Source organism: Lathyrus oleraceus, chromosome 7 (genome assembly GCF_024323335.1).
Source record: "Lathyrus oleraceus cultivar Zhongwan6 chromosome 7, CAAS_Psat_ZW6_1.0, whole genome shotgun sequence".
Taxonomy (NCBI): Eukaryota; Viridiplantae; Streptophyta; class Magnoliopsida; order Fabales; family Fabaceae; genus Lathyrus; species Lathyrus oleraceus.
In genome coordinates this window covers 305549618-305566374 of record NC_066585.1, presented here as the reverse complement: position 1 = coordinate 305566374, position 16757 = coordinate 305549618, and the positions used below count along the sequence as shown (strand labels likewise).

At 41.1% G+C, this 16757-nt stretch overlaps 1 non-coding gene across 1 annotated transcript; it reads left to right on the top strand.

Moving 5' to 3' along the window:
* Positions 1 to 1200: 1200 nt before the first annotated feature.
* Positions 1201 to 1307, top strand: LOC127109851 (small nucleolar RNA R71). The gene has a single exon (XR_007797100.1). It is a non-coding gene; the product is annotated as a small nucleolar RNA R71 (small nucleolar RNA).
* The last annotated feature ends 15450 nt before the right edge of the window (positions 1308 to 16757 follow it).

The following is a 16757-nucleotide window of genomic DNA, read 5'->3' as shown; positions in this document are numbered from 1 at the left end:
GAAATAGCATTACATTCCAAAGGCTTCGGATCGTCAAGTCTACGTTTGTTGGTAAGGATGTCTTTGAGAAACTTTGCATAAGAAGGTATTTGGGTGATGGCTTCTGTGAAAGGGATTTCTACATGAAGTTTTTCTATAACTTTAATAAATTTTTGATACTGTTTATTGATCTGAGTTTGTTTGAGTCTTTGCGGATATGGTATAGGTGGTTTATATGGCGGGGGTGGTACGTAAGTTTTATCTTTAGGTTCTTCTCCTTTTTCTCGACCTTCCTGGTTTTCAGATTCCTCTGGTTCCTTTACTTCGTCTGTGGGTTTTGTACATTCCTTAGAAGTTTCGGGTTCACTCAATCTAGGGTTTGGTGGCTCATCATAAGCGTTCCCACTTCGTAGGGTAATGGCATTGGCTTGTCCTGTCAGATTTTGTTGAGGTTGTCCAGGGAATTGTCCTCCAGGTGTAGTCTGAGGGGCTTGGTTTAAAGCTACCTGAGAGATCTGGGTTTCAAGCATCTTGGTATGAGTAACTATTTGGTCAACCTTGGTTCCTAACTGAGTAATCAATTTGTTAACATGAATGTTTTGGTTCATGAACTCCTTGTTTTGTTGGGTTTGAGCGGTGATAAAATTTTCCATAATTTTCTCAAGGCTCGGCTTTGGTGGCACAGGTTGCATAGGTTGATTTGATCTAGGGGCTTGATAACTAGGTCTCGGAGGTGCATTATTTTGAATAGGGTTATTGTTTTTATAGGAGAAGTTTGGGTGATTCCTCCATCCAGGGTTATAGGTATTCGAATATGGGTTCCCTTGGGTGTAGTTCACTTGCTCAGAGTGGGTTTCGTTTAATAGACTGCATTCCGCAGATTGGTGTCCTTTGGTTCCGCATATCTCACAATCCGACGAAACTGCGGCTACAGTATTCGGGTTTATGCACATATGCTCGACTTTGAGGGCTAATGCGTCCATTTTAGCTTGCATCATGTCTATAGAGCTTAGTTCATGCACTCCTCCTTGGGCTTCCTTCTTCTCAACCGTCGCTCGTTCGACTCCCCATGATTGATGGTTTTGAGCCATATCTTCGATGAGGGCATTAGCTTCAGGATAAGGTTTGTTCATCGGAGCACCGCCTGCGGCAGCATCGATGGTCATCTTTGTGTTGTAATGAAGTCCATTATAGAAGGTTTGAATGATTAACCAATTTTCTAAACCATGATGTGGGCATGCTCGTAACAACTCTTTATATCTCTCCCAAGCTTCGAACAACGATTCTCCTTGGTTTTGGGTAAACCTAGTTATATGGTTTCGAAGAATGGCGGTTTTACTCGGGGGAAAATATCTAGCAAGAAAAACTCTTCTAAGGTTATCCCAAGTCGTAATGGAATTGGGTGGAAGGGAATCTAACCATGATAGGGCTTTATCTCTGAGGGAAAAAGGGAATAATCTTAAACGTATTGCCACAGGAGAAGCTCCATTGGTTTTAAAAGTGTCTGCTAATTGAAGAAATATTTTTAAATGTTGGTTTGGATTCACAGTAGCGAGACCGGCGAATTGTCTCTGTTGCACTAGTTGCATTAGGGATGGTTTAAGTTCAAAATTATTAGCTGGAATGGTTGGGTTTACTATACTAGAACTAGGTTCTTCATTTGATGGTTGAGCGAAGTCCTTAAGAGGTCTTTGGTTTTGATCTTCGGCCATAGCTCTCTTAATTCTATGAAAGAATAAACCTGCGAGAGCGTAACGTTCATGTTCCGCCAGAGGGTATACTAAGCTTAAACTTCCGGTGCTGCGAGTTCTTCGCATCGACCGGGGGGAAATAACCTAAGTCTAAACGATATAACAACAGGGAAATGAAATTTGACGAAATTGGTCCTCGGCAACAGCGCCAAAAACTTGATGCGGTGTTTCGCAAGTATACGAACGCGTCAGAGTAATATAAAAGATTGTCGAATCCACAGAGACCAAGTGTCAATCTATCGTTATCTATTGTTATGGTGTTTATCAAAGGCAAACAAAATAAGTGTTTTTGGGGTGTGCAATGAAAAGTAAAGTGTTCAATAGAGATTAATTAATAAAGACAGGGTCGAATGTAATTCACGTAATCAATTAATAATCCAAGTACTTGCTAATAGAATTACTTATGGGCAATGTTTCCTACTTTGAAAAGAACTAATTTAACAGGAACTGTCGCTTTTGCGTATTCAGAACCGAGTTGTACTCCCTAATCAAACCCTCTTATTGTCACTTATAAAAAGGCGCGCATTGCGTTAGAGTAGTAAACCTATTTTTAAGAAATATAGTATCTTTACTAAGTTGAAAAGTATTATAACCTGGATTTCTTAACCAAAAGAGGTTCTCACGAACCAGACTCTAAACTTATAAACGCGTCCGAAAATAGTTTTAAAATCTCTTTTCTTCTTAAGTTAAAAACTCCTAATGAACTAAACAAAGCGCTTTCGCTGTTTTTGAAATAGTTAAAAACAATTAAGTTTAGATAGACGTTGGACGGCTTTCGATCTTACCCAACGGAATTGAAGTGCGGGAAAACTTAAGTTGAAAGTTAAAATAGCCTTTAAGTGTTTCTACGAACAATTGTACGGATAACCGGTTTAACTACGATCCTTACATTCTAACCTTATAGATTTAGTTAGACATGGTAAAGTAAAAGTGCATTAAAATAAATATAAGTAGTGCGAGTGCGGAAAGTAAATAATTTAAAGCGAGTGCGAGGAAATAAATAATTTAAAGCGAGTGCGGGAAATAAATAATTTAAAGCGAGTGCGAGGAAATAAATAAAGTAAAGCGAGTGCAGGAAATAAATAAAGTAAAGCGAGTGCGGGAAATAAATAAAGTGAAGCGAGTGCGGGAAAATAGATAAAGTAAAGCGAGTGCGGGAAAATAAATAAAGTAAAGCAAGTGCGGAAAAATAAATAAGATAAAGACAAGTAATAAAAACCTGCTCCAATCGAAGGGTTGAGTAAATTGCAAAGCGAAAATGAAAATGGCGGCAGGATTAACTTCCTTCCAAAGTGCTCCAAACTCGATTACAGACTCTATCACAGACTTGATTACACAATTGTGGTAACACTCCAATGCGAAGCGATTACCACTTTAAAATACTGAATATATGCCTAAGTGAAACAAAGTTGCTCTGAGTTTGCCTCTGCTCTAAGTTTGGATGATTGTAAAAGTGATTTCGAGTTTCTATTTATAAGCAAGTAAAAAGATGGAAATGACAAGGATGCCCTTCAACTTGAAAATGGGAGGGAAAACTTTTCCTCTTGTGGCGCCCGCCACAAGGCCAATCTGAGGCGCCTTAATGGAAATAGTGGGGAACGTGGAAGTTGAGGGAATTTGAGCTTGGACACGTCATGGCAGGGTCTATGGCACCAGCCATGGGGTAGGCCACAAGTACAAAATGCTGAATTTTAGGGGTTTTAGCTCTTTTTCACTCCTTTTCTCGATCGGGGCTTCGATTAAAGTAAAAACCTGAAAACAAAGGAAAACATAGCAATAACACAACAAAATAACAATAAAACAACTAGAATGCATGTGAAATCGGAGTCGAAAATACGGTAAATTTCAGTGTTATCAGCAAGAGAACTGTGAACTCAAGGAGGAAGTGGCCAGATTGACTGCCCTGATGGAGTCTTTCATGGCCGCCCAGAGCCAGTCGTCTCCGACGCCTTCAACTCCTCCCCATAGGACAGTCATCTCCGAGATTTCCTCTTCAACAGTGCCTGCGGCCAACACCCACTTTGCACCAACTGCTATGCCAGCCGGGTTTCCCTGGGGGATGCCTGCCAACTTTGTTCCTGAGGGTCTTGCCCCCATATTTGCTTCTCTGTCCGGTCCTCGCCGTTCCACCTCCAGTCCTGCATACTATGCCAAGAGTAGATGACACCATCTATCACTTTGAGCCGTCTGAGGGCCCAGATGTCTATGAAAAGATGAATGCGATGAATGATAAGTTTCTTGAGCTCCGCAAGGAACTCAAAACTCTCAGAGGAAAGGACCTCTTTGGAAAGTCTGCTGTTGAACTCTGCCTAGTTCCAAATGTTAAAATCCCTGTAAAGTTCAAAGTACCTGACTTTGAAAAGTACAAGGGAAATACTTGCCCTCTCAGCCACCTGGTTATGTATGCAAGGAAGATGTCGACTCAGACCGACAATGATCAGCTCCTTATTCATTATTTCCAGGACAGCCTGTCTGGTGCGGCCCTGAGATGGTACATGGGCTTGGACAGCGCGAACATCCGATCCTTCAATGACCTTGGCGAAGCTTTCGTCAAGCAATACAAGTATAACTTGGATATGGCTCCCGATAGGGATCAATTGAGAGCCATGTCCCAGAAGGACAAGGAAACTTTCAAAGAGTACGCCAAGAGGTGGCGAGAGCTAGTAGCACAGATTGTGCCTCCGCTGGAAGAGAAAGAAATGACCAAGATCTTCCTGAAGACCTTGAGCTCATTTTATTATGAGCGGATGATTGCCAGTGCTCCTTCTGATTTCACCGAGATGGTGAACATGGGGATGCGTTTGGAAGAAGGAGTCAGGGAAGGGCGCCTGACCAGAGAAGAAGGCTCTTCTTCCAAACGATATAGGGCGTTTGGAAAGAAGAAAGATGGCGAGGCACATGATGTGACCTCCCATGTTAAACCAAGAAGACCCTCAGTAAGGAGGAAGACCGTGCGACCCGCCGGTAATCAGCATCAGGTGGCTCACATAGCACTTGTTTTCAGGGAAAATCAGCACTATCAGCACAACAATAACCAGCAACAGCAACATCAACAACAATAACACCGTCCTCAACAGCAGGCCTACCAGCCTCGAAACAACAATCAGACTAGTACCAGCTATGAGAGAAAGAGGGTCACCTTTGATCTTATTCCTATGACCTACGCAGAGCTGTATCCCTCTTTGATAAAGAGGAAACTGATTACTCCACGCGACCCACCGGCTATACCTACCAACCCTCAGTGGTGGTATAAGCCTGAGCTACATTGTGTTTATCATTCCGGTGCCCCCGGACATGACGTGGAAAACTGTTACTGCTGAAGACCAAGGTCCAAGACCTCGTGAGAAGTGGTATCTTGTGTTTCGAGGACGTAGGTCCCAATGTGAAGAAGAACCCATTGCCCGAGCAGGGGAAATCCTCTGTCAACATGGTCCATGGCTGCCCTGGTAAATATAAAGTCAAATATGTCAGCCATATTCGACAATCTTTGGTCGAGATGCACAGTGTGTTGTGTGAATACAGTCATTATGAACACGACCATGACAAATGCCGAGTTTGCACTGTCAATCAGAGGGGATGTCGCCAAGTCCGTAAAGACATCCAAGAAATGCTGGATGAAGGTGTAATTGAAATACTTCAGAATCGCGATGCTGATGATGAAGTCAATGTGATATCTCCGGTATTTCGGATCCCAGAGCCTGTTGTCATTCGATATGATGGCAGCAAGTAGAAGGCTTCTCCCTCTTTGATAATTAAACCAGCTGGCCCTGTGCCATACTCTTCTGATAAAGTTGTCCCCTATCGTTACAATGTTGTGGCATTGGAAGATCGGAAGGAGGTGCCCCTGCCCTCTACCTCTGTTGTTAATATTACCGATGTCAGCGGCCTGACCCGTAGTGGTCGTGTTTTCTCAGCTCCGTCGAAACCCCAAGTTAACATCAGAAGGGATGATGTTGCTGATTATGCTGTGCGCCCGGTTGGGAATGCTGTTATTGCTCCGAATCCGGCACTTGTTGCTAATAAACCTACCACTGTTGTGAGAACTCCTGTCTCTGCTGGCCAGAATGGCACCATGAAAGAAGACTGTGATGAGATGCTGAGGCTCACCAAGAGGAGTGAATACAACGTTGTAGATCAGCTTCTACAAACGCCATCAAAGATCTCTGTGCTATCTTTGCTTATGAACTCAGAACCACACCGTGAAGCTCTGCAGAGGGTGTTGGATGTGGAGTATGTAGACCATGACGTCACAATAGAACAATTTGATAGTATTGTTGCAAACATTACCGCTTGTAACAATTTGAGTTTTTGTGATGCTGATCTCCCCGAGGAGGGAAGGGACCACAATTTGGCACTTCACATATCTATGAGATGCAAGGATGATGCCATGTCCAATGTGCTGGTAGACACTGGATCATCACTGAATGTGTTACCAAAGTCCACTCTGGCCAGATTGTCATACCAGGGGCCTCCCATGAGGCAGAGTGGAGTAGTGGTTAAAGCTTTTGATGGATCCCGTAAAACTGTGATTGGTGAGGTTGAGCCCCCAGTCAAGATTGGACCAAGTGATTTCCAGATCACTTTTCAGGTCATGGATACCCACCCATCATATAGCTGTCTATTGGGCAGACCATGGATTCACGAGGCAGACGCCGTGACATCCATCCTACACCAGAAACTGAAATTTGTCAAGAACAAGAAGCTGGTGGTGGTAGGGGGAGAGAAGGCTCTCCTGGTTAGCCATTTTTCTTCCTTTTCTTACATAGATGCTGAGGATGAAGTTGGAACGCCGTTCCAAGCTTTATCTATTGCTGAGACTACTAAGAAAGGAACTTTTTCATTTGCATCCTACAATGATGCTAAGTTGGTCATTGAGCATGGCACAACTACCGGTTTAGGACAAATGATCATGCTGGAAGACAACAAATCCCGGGCTGGCATAGGGTATTCTTCTGGCGCTTTCAACAAGCATGGACTGTTTCAGAGTGGTGGGTTCATCCACACCGTCCAAGACGAGGAAGCTGCTGCTATTGTGGTAGAGGATGCAGAGGAGGATTCTGGAAACTTTGTCATCCCTGGAGGGGTCTGCAATAATTGGGTCGTTGTTGATGTTCCAACAGTTGTCCATAAGTCAACGTAATGTTCATTTTGTTCAAAAAACCCTTCTCCCATGCCAAAAGGAGGAGTGATGACATTGTTGGCTCATAAATACAATGATGTTTTCATTCAATAAATTCATGTTAAATGTTTGTTTTTCCAATTATTTTCACTTTTTGCTTTTTGCATGAAATTGGTGATTACATAAAACCTTAAAAATAGAATAAAATCAATCTTTTCATCTACATAATGATTTGCCTTGTTTGAATTCTAAAATCTCTTTTATATCCAAAATCATTATGCAGGTTGATCAAACCAGTTGAACATAATGACCCAACACCATCTCCCAACTTCGAGTCCCCTGTATTTGAGGCCGAGGAAGATGATGTTGAATAGATTCCTGATGAGATTACCCGTCTACTTGAGCACGAAGAGAAGATCATTCAGCCGCATCTTGAGAATCTAGAAACAGTCAACTTGGGGTCTGAAGATTGTGTGCGAGAAGTGAAGATTGGGGCACTCCTGGAAGAATCTGTTAAGAAGGGGTTGATTGAGTTGCTACGAGAATACGTCTACGTCTTTTCCTGGTCATATGAAGACATGCCTGGTCTGGATACTGATATCGTGCAACATTTCCTGCCTTTGAAGCCTGAGTGCATGCCTGTGAAGCAGAAGCTCAGAAGAACTCATCCCGATATGGCAGTGAAGATAAAAGAAGAAGTTCAGAAGCAAATTGATGCAGGGTTTCTGGTGACTTCAACATATCCTCAATGGGTGGCCAATATTGTGCCCGTGCCTAAGAAAGATGGAAAAGTCCGAATGTGTGTGGACTATAGAGACTTGAATAAAGCTAGTCCTAAAGATGATTTTCCTCTACCACATATTGATATGTTGGTAGATAATACAGCTAAGTTCAATGTCTTTTCATTTATGGACGGATTTTCCGGATATAATCAGATTAAGATGGCACCCGAGGATATGGAGAAGACAACATTCATTAGACCTTGGGGAACATTCTGTTATCGAGTGATGCCCTTCGGTTTGAAGAACGCCGGAGCCACGTATCAACGAGCTATGACTACCTTGTTTCACGATATGATACACAAGGAGATTGAAGTGTATGTTGATGATATGATTGCAAAGTTGAGAACGGAAGTTGAGCATGTAGAGCACTTGTTGAAGCTATTCCAACGTTTGAGGAAGTATAAGCTTCGTCTGAATCCTAACAAGTGTACATTTGGAGTCCGTTCCGGCAAGTTATTGGGCTTTATTGTCAGCGAGAGAGGTATTGAGGTTGATCCTGCCAAGGTCAAAGCAATACAAGAGATGCCTGCGCCCAAAACTGAGAAGCAAGTCCGAGGTTTTCTTGGCCGCTTGAATTATATCTCTAGATTTATATCACACATGACTGACACATGTGCGCCGATACTCAAGCTCCTCCGGAAAGATCAACATCATGATTGGACCGAGGATTGCCAAAAAGCCTTTGACGGTATCAAAGAGTATCTGTCCGAGCCTCCAATTTCGTCTCCGCCTGTGGAAGGGAGACCCTTGATTATGTATCTGACTGTTCTTGAACACTCTATGGGTTGTGTCCTTGGTCAGCAAGACGAATCAGGGAAGAAGCAATATGTTATTTACTACCTGAGTAAGAAGTTCACCGATTGTGAGTCTCGATACTCAATGCTTGAGAAGACATGATGTGCTTTGGCTTGGGCTGCTAAGCGTTTACGCCAGTATATGTTAAATCATACGACTTGGTTGATATCTAAAATGGATCCAATCAAGTATATCTTTGAGAAGCCTACTTTAACTGGGAGGATTGCCCGTTGGCAGATGCTGTTGTCTGAGTATGATATTGAGTATCGAGCTCAGAAGGCTATTAAAGGTAGTATCTTGGATGACCACTTGGCACATCAACCAATCGAGGATTATCAGTCAGTTCAGTATGACTTCCCAGATGAGGAGATTTTGTATTTAAAAATGAAAGATTGCGATGAGCCTATGCTCGATGAAGGGCCAAAGCCTGGTTCCCGATGGAGTATGGTGTTTGATGGCGTTGTAAATCAATATGGAAATGGTATTGGGGCAGTGATTATTACTCCTCAGGGCACACATTTTCCTTTTACAGCAAGGCTAACTTTCAAATGCACGAATAATATGGCGGAATATGAGGCCTGTATTATGGGATTGGAAGAATGTATTGATCTTAGGATCAAACATCTTGATGTTTATGGTGATTCGGCCCTTGTTGTTAATCAGATCAAGGGTGAATGAGAGACGAATCAACCTGGCCTCATCCCATATAGAGATTCGCGAGGAGGATTTCAAGATTCTTTACTGAGGTTGACTTCTATCATATTCCTCGAGATGAGAATCGGATGGCAGATGCTCTTGCTACACTTGCTTCAATGATCGTGGTGAGAATCTGGAATGAGGTTCCCAATATCACTGTGATGCGCTTGGATAGACCAGCTCATGTATTTGCAGTTGAAGAAGTGAAGGATGATAAGCCATGGTATTATGATATCAAGTGCTTTCTTCAAAGTCAGATTTACCCGCCTGGGGCATCTGTGAAAGATAGGAAGACTTTGAGGAGATTATCAGGCAGTTTCTACCTCAATGGCGATGTGCTTTATAAAAGGAATTTTGACATGGTTCTGCTCAGATGCGTGGATAGACACGAAGTAGACCTGTTGATGGCTGAGGTCCATCAGGGTTCATTTGGTACTCATTCCAATGGACATGTCATGGCTAGGAAGATGTTGAGAGCAGGCTACTATTGGCTGACAATGGAGTCTGACTGCTGCCAATACGTGAAGAAATGCCATAAGTGTAAGATTTATACAGATAAGATTCATATTCCCCCAACACTTCTGAATGTGATTTCATCACCATGGCCTTTCTCCATGTGGGGAATTGACATGATTGTCATGATAGAGCCGAAAGCGTCCAACGGTCACATATTCATTCTCGTAGCAATTGATTACTTCACCAAGTGGGTTGAAGCGGCGTCATATGCAAATGTGACCAGGCAGGTGGTTGTGAAGTTTATCAAGAATCAACTCATATGCCGTTATGGTGTGCCAGATAAGATCATTACTGATAATGGATCTAATTTGAACAACAAGATGATGAAAGACCTGTGTAGCGAGTTCAAGATCGCACATCATAATTCTTCCCCTTATAGACCCAAGATGAATGGGGCTGTTGAAGCTGCTAATAAGAATATCAAGAAGATTGTCCAGAAGATGGTTGTTACATACAAAGATTGGCACGAGATGTTGTACATCTGTCCGCACTTCAACAGGGGCAACCCCTTTCTCCCTTGTATATGGCATGGAAGTTGTGCTCCTAGTAGAGGTGGAGATCCCATCAATGAGAGTCTTGATGGAAGCTAAGTTGACTGATGCTGAATGGGTTCAGAGTCGTTATGACCAGCTGAATTTAATTGAAGAGAAGAGATTAACTGCCATGTGCCATGGTCAGTTATATCAACAGAGGATGAAGAAAGCCTTTGATAAGAAGGTCAAGCCTCGTGTGTTCCGAGAAGGTGACCTTGTGCTCAAGAAAGTCTTGTCTTTCGCGCCCGATTCCAGGGGCAAGTGGACTCCAAACTATGAAGGTCCATATGTTGTTAAGAGGGCCTTTTCAGGCGGTGCTTTGATACATACAGCTATGGATGGGGAGGATTTCACTCGTCCTGTGAATTCAGATGCACTCAAGAAATACTTCGCCTAAAATAAAAACAAAATAGCTCGCTAGGTTGAAAACCCGAAAGGGCGGCTTAGGCAAAAATGAGCGTCTCGGTGGATTGAAAACCCGAAAGGGCGATCCAGGAAAAAGTTAGAGACATAAAAAAAATGAATATGTATCCCGCTAGATTGAGTACCTCACCCTGGGGCAATCTAGGCAAAAATTAGGGATTTGGCAAGTAACTGCATCCTGACAAGACTTTGTTCTGCAACTGTCATCTGTCAAAGATTCTCGTTTAGTCATCGTCAACTGAAGTTTCAAATACATCTGATTCCGAGTTGGTGGAGAAATGGTCATTATGTTCAATGTAGCCTTTTTTCCAATATATATCACCAATTTCAAATTTGTAAAGATCCATGGAGTCTTGCCATTTGCAGACTACCATTCCATCAAATAAATTTGAGCCTTTATCCAATTCTTTGCACTCTTATTTGTTTATATTCAACAAATGTTTTGCATGTTTTAATTGATAAATATCATTGTTTTAAAAATTTCCATAAATTGTTTTTAAAAAAAAACAAAGTGAACATTCACAATGACAAAAAGGATACTTGTGACATCTTCAGTGCTCTCCCAAGGATGGCATGATCTCCAAAAGGGTAAGACATTTGTTCATATTCCAAGCATACTTGTATCCTCTTCATTATCTTTCAGGTTGTCTCCTCCGCGAGTGCAGAAGAAGATTATGCATCACCAAATCCCCAGAGAGTTTGGGAGTCTGGTCTTAATCTCTTAGCTTCCCAGTGAGGCTGGATTTAGCATTTGTGTTATTAATTATATGGTTGTCATCCCTTGCGTGGATTGACCTAAAATCCCTTATAGATTGATAAATTGAATATGTTGATCTTCTCGAAGAAATTGGTTTTCCCCCACTTCAAGTTAGAAATCTCTCCGCCAGGGTAAGCAGGAAATCCCCAGCATGAGCAGAATTATCATCAAGTTTGGTTTGTAGCTTTTACCTTGCGGAATTGTCTACTTTAATCTCCAGCAGATTTGCTCCTCGACCATCCTTAGCAGGGTTGATCCCAATTTTACTCCCCAGTTTGGTCACTCAGCAGGGTATCCTCAGTAGATTGCCTGCAGGAAATCCCCGGTTCAGTCATCAGCAGTGTTTCCCTAGTGGAATTGTCTGATCAAAGCCCGTTTGTGGTTTCCTCCTGAGCAGAGTGGTTGATGAATATGTTCATCTTTACATCCCCAGCGGAGTAATGTTCCCTTCTCCTCGGCAGATATGATTTCTTCAGCAGTGCAAGGAATGTGTTGGTGGTGGAACTTTCTGATTGGTGGTTATTCCCCACAGAGTTTCATTTCTCTCTTTGATAATTTCCCCATTAGAGTTGATTCTACGACATATTTTATCCGTGGTTAGATTCCCCAGCCAAGACTTTGCCTAATTCCAGAATGGTGTGGGAACTTCTAAGGAAGACGTGTTGATCCCTTCCCCACGGGAGTGATTGGTTCTCCTTTCCCTGCATAGATCTTTGTTTCCTGGTATATGTTTCCCCCGTCAGATTGGATGTTCTCTAGTGGGCCTGGGTTTCTCTTTTGAGATGTAGTACAGGACGTTTGTCCATCGATTCTTGGACCTGGTTGAATTAGATATGTCTGTTTGTCAGCATTCATCATACATAAACCACGCACATATGCATATTTTTTAACATTCAGATATTCATGTTGCATTTTTGCCATATATATCTTTGATTGTTGTCTCCTACTATTTGGTGATACATATTTCCCCAAGCAGATGTTTGTGTCTAATCTCTACATATAGAGTCAGCCCCATAGGCAGAAAGTATCTATCTTTTCTTCCATATTCCCCACTGAGTTATGTCCTCATGGATGATTGTTATTTCAGTTTCCTCCCAAAACATGTATTGGGATGGAGTTTCTTCCCTGAGAGATATCCTCATTGGGTTGAGTCTTGTTTCGTTGTGTCTCTCTAGTTTGATCCTAGACTGACTGCTCTTGTTATTTCCCCTGCACTTCCCCGCAGTTTAGATGAATGATTGCTCAGTAACCAGTAATTATCTGTCTTTTCCCCGGCGGAGTTTGTGGCCTTCTACCTGGTAACCGGTAGTTGTAAGTCCTATTTCTGTGGTTTTCTACCCTCATACCGGTAGTTGTAAACCCCATTTTATCCCCTTGCAGAGTTAACCATATTTTGTTCATCCTAACCGATGACGGTTTCTCTTATGAGGTTTTCTACCTAGTATCTGGTACATGTAATCCCCTCTTTGTTGGTTATCTTTATCCAATATTCGGTATTGATATTCCTTCACCTTTTGAGTATATTTACCCGTAACCGGTGATATATCTCCCGGATCATTACCTTTGTCAATGTATCCCCAGTGAGTCATCTTTCATTTACCCTTGTTTGGTAATGGTTGTTTCTCCCTTTGATTGGTCATCATTTTATACCTAGTATTCGGTATCCTGATGTCCTTTCCTTTCGATCGATTTATCCTTTATAAACCCAGTAACCGGTTGTGGATAATCTTCCATGCGAGTATATTATCTACGTTCTGACGGTAATAGATAAGATATCTCATGCGCTCTTCAGTCGAAGTCTTTTGTTCTTCCCCAGTCGAGTAAGATTCGTATTTCCTTATGGGATCGAATGTCCATCCTATAATCGAGTTTACTTTTTCAGCCCTCTTTTCGGATGATGAGTGTCTTGGAAATATTCCCCAATTCACGCCTGGTTGGTCACCTATTATATGCCCAGTAGCCGGTATCCCTGGTGTTCCTTCCTTCCTCTGCTGCTCCCTATTATGACTTTTTATCCCCTGTGGAGTCAGATTTCCTGAGTCGAAATATACCTTTTTAGGTCTTCCACAGATGATTTTGGATGTTTGATATCTCTCACCCTTATATCGGTTTTAGATATTCATTCTCCCCGAGCGTGTTGTTCTCTCACCCTCATACCGGTGTTTTGATCACATGTCTCCTTGAGCTTATTACCCAGTAACCGGTAATACCTCATTCTGTTGTTTCCTCAGCTGAGTCCTCTTTGGACATTCCCCAATGAGGCCCCTTAGTGGATTTTCCCCATCCGAGTCCGGGTTTTCATCCGAAGTATCCTTTATGGATAGTTTTGATGTATTGGCATATTCCTCAATACATGCATTTTGAGTCAGCTCGAGTCTTTCCACTGATTTATTTTCATGGAATTCCCCTCGTGTCTCTCAGCAAGTCTTAAGTCGTGACCTGCTCATGCATTTTATTCCCTTTCTTATCCCCATAAGAGTCCCCAAAATCTCTGTCCCATTGAGTGTATTACTCATATGGATTTTCAGTTTCTTCTGATTTCTTTTCTTCTTTGTGGACACATGTCTCCACAGAGTATTAACTTTTGCATACATACATTTGCATGATGAGGTCTCTTAGGGACCAAAATTCGTCTCTTTGTTATTATTTAAGCCCATTCTGCCTCGTCGAGACGAAGATTTTAACCTTCACTTCTCCGGCTAGAATGACCTTAAATAGGGGCATCTGTAAGACCCTAATTTTGACCCTAAGATCCCTCATGGCATCATAACATTGCATTTGCATCTTGCCTCAAGGATCATAGCATATTGGCTCCTTACCTTTGGGTGGGATCTCTTGAGAGTGGGTTTGAGATCACCAAGCATGCTTGAATTGTATATTATTGCTTTTCTTATTTTGTTTACTAACCAAAAGCACAAAAATATGTCACTAACATCTTTTGTTTGTAGCTTGAGCAATCACAAGATCCAAAGCTTCTAGGAGATCCTATGTGCATTGATATGGCCAAGAGAAGATGAAAGCAAGCATGACAATGGTTCCCAAAGCTCTCATCCATCAAATTTGCCTCCCAGGTATCTCAATTCATCATTTTTATCAAAGCAAACCAAAGGGTTTAAGGCTTGTTTCCCAAGGAAACCCTAATTCATCTGTTCATCAATTGTGTCTTGCTCATGAAGCAACCTCAACCCATGATCAAATACAATTAAGTGAAATTCTTCCATTAATCATTTCATGCATATTTGAACTTATTTGAGTGTCCTCAATCATCAATTCATCAAGATATGAGTTTTGGACTTGAGAAGTTGATCAGTCAATTCATCTGACTATTTTGAAGTACACTGAGACCTAACTTTTGATGTGTTTGTCTAATGGAGATGACCCCAAGAGAAGAAAATGTTTTTAAGAACCATATGAATAGCTTTCATGTTCATCAAAAATTGATTTGAAGCTTGGAAGGTCATCATCCATTTCAAAACATTATAGGTCATTTGTACTGAAACCCTAATTTTGGGACTTCCCAAAGACATAACTCATTCATTTTTCATGATTTTGAGGTGGGATCAAATTAATTGTAAAGTTTAATATGTATAATTCAATTTTTATGTTGAACAAATTTTCAAAATCTTAAAAGAAATACATGTGATAATGCAAAACATTATAGGTCACTTTGGACCAAAGGCATTGAAATGTGAAAAAGTCCAACTTCAAGTGCCCATAACTTCTTCATAAAAAATTCAAATGATGCAAAATTTAAGTCCAAATTGATTTTCTTGAAAGGATCTACAACTTTGATGTTTAAGGTTTTGTCATTGGAAGCTTGCATCATTGAAACATAAGTGCTTAAAGTTTGGCCATTTTTGAAAATCTCACATGTACATGTTTTGCACCCTACACTTCATGATCAATTTTCACCAATTTCCAAGTTTCAAATGAAGTTTTGGTAAACATAACAAATTATCCTCACGCAAAAAGCTTTCCAACCATTACCCACAAGGTTATGCTTCACTTTTGGAGATACCCTTTTCGAAGAGGTGAGCATATTGGTACAATTTTGGAAACTCATTAAAAATGCATTGCATGAGCTAAGCATACCCAATATGCACGTCCATTCTGATTTCATTTGGCATAAGCTTGCAAATCCAAGTGGAATTGGGCCCTCCATGCGCCTGTACAGGCCCATGCATGGAGGCCCTTTCCATCCATGCACATGAAATGATCATGAACTCATCCATCGTTTGCTATAAATAAGTGCTTCAGGCCTCTCATTTCAACAACCTGAAGGCGCCTTACATGCTGCACGATTCATTCCTCAACCATACTCAAAGGAACTCACCATTTTCTCTCAAATTTTTCAAATCTAAACTTCAATTTCTTTGATTGATTTTTAGATCTACAGTTCCTAAGCCTCACTCACTTTGATCCATAGAACACACTGCAAGCTTAAGCATCAAGAGATCATGCTCTCAAGCTCTTCAATTCAGAGGTTCACTTCAGATTTTGTTTTCTTCGAATCTCTTTGTATATTGGTTGTTTCTTGTTGTTGCTGTGTTGTCTGAAGTCCTCTACATAGAGGCAATCATTTTGAGCTTTAAATTTTCAAAATCCAACAAGTTTCAGTTGAACACCACAAAATTCAAACTCTGATTCCTCTTTCTATGGAAGCCTAGAGCTGAATTGGTTGGTACAGGGGTGATGTACATCACCCTAGCTTTCATTTGGTACCTGGATCGTGGCATTTGGTGAAATTTTTATTCTCTGCAATTTTGGCCGACGCCGGAAGTTGGCCGGAGAAGACGGTGGTGTACACCACCATCCGGTCTCCAGATTGAATCACAACCGTGAGATTTGTTTTCCAGATTTGGTCATGACCACTCAATGTTATGACTCAATTAAAGGTTGTGTGTGATTGCATTGACTGAGGTGTTTGGTAGGCGCGCATGTGTGGACCAAGCGATTTGCCAACTCAATTAATGAGCTCAGCATCCAAGGCTCCACGTTTTTTCGCTATTTTAACTTTTGATTTTAATTTTCTTTTTATTTCTTTAATTCCTTTTTATTTCCAAAAATCATATCTCCTTCATTATTGGTCCAAAAAATGTGAGACCAATTGCATTCTTCTTCTTTTAATTTCTAGTTTCTAAAAATGATTTTTTATTTTTTTATTTTATCATTTGATATTTTTTAGGAATTTTCTCTTTTCTGGTTATTTTAAATTCATTTTAATTAGTTTTTGATATTCAAAAAATACAAAAATATTTTTCCAACCTCTTTGAATGATGATAGATCTATGAAACATATTCTCATCAATTTATTAATTGATTTGAGATTTATTTGAGATTTTAATTCAATCAGGTTATTTTTATGCATTTTTAATTTATTAAAAATAGTTTCTGACTTCTAAAAATG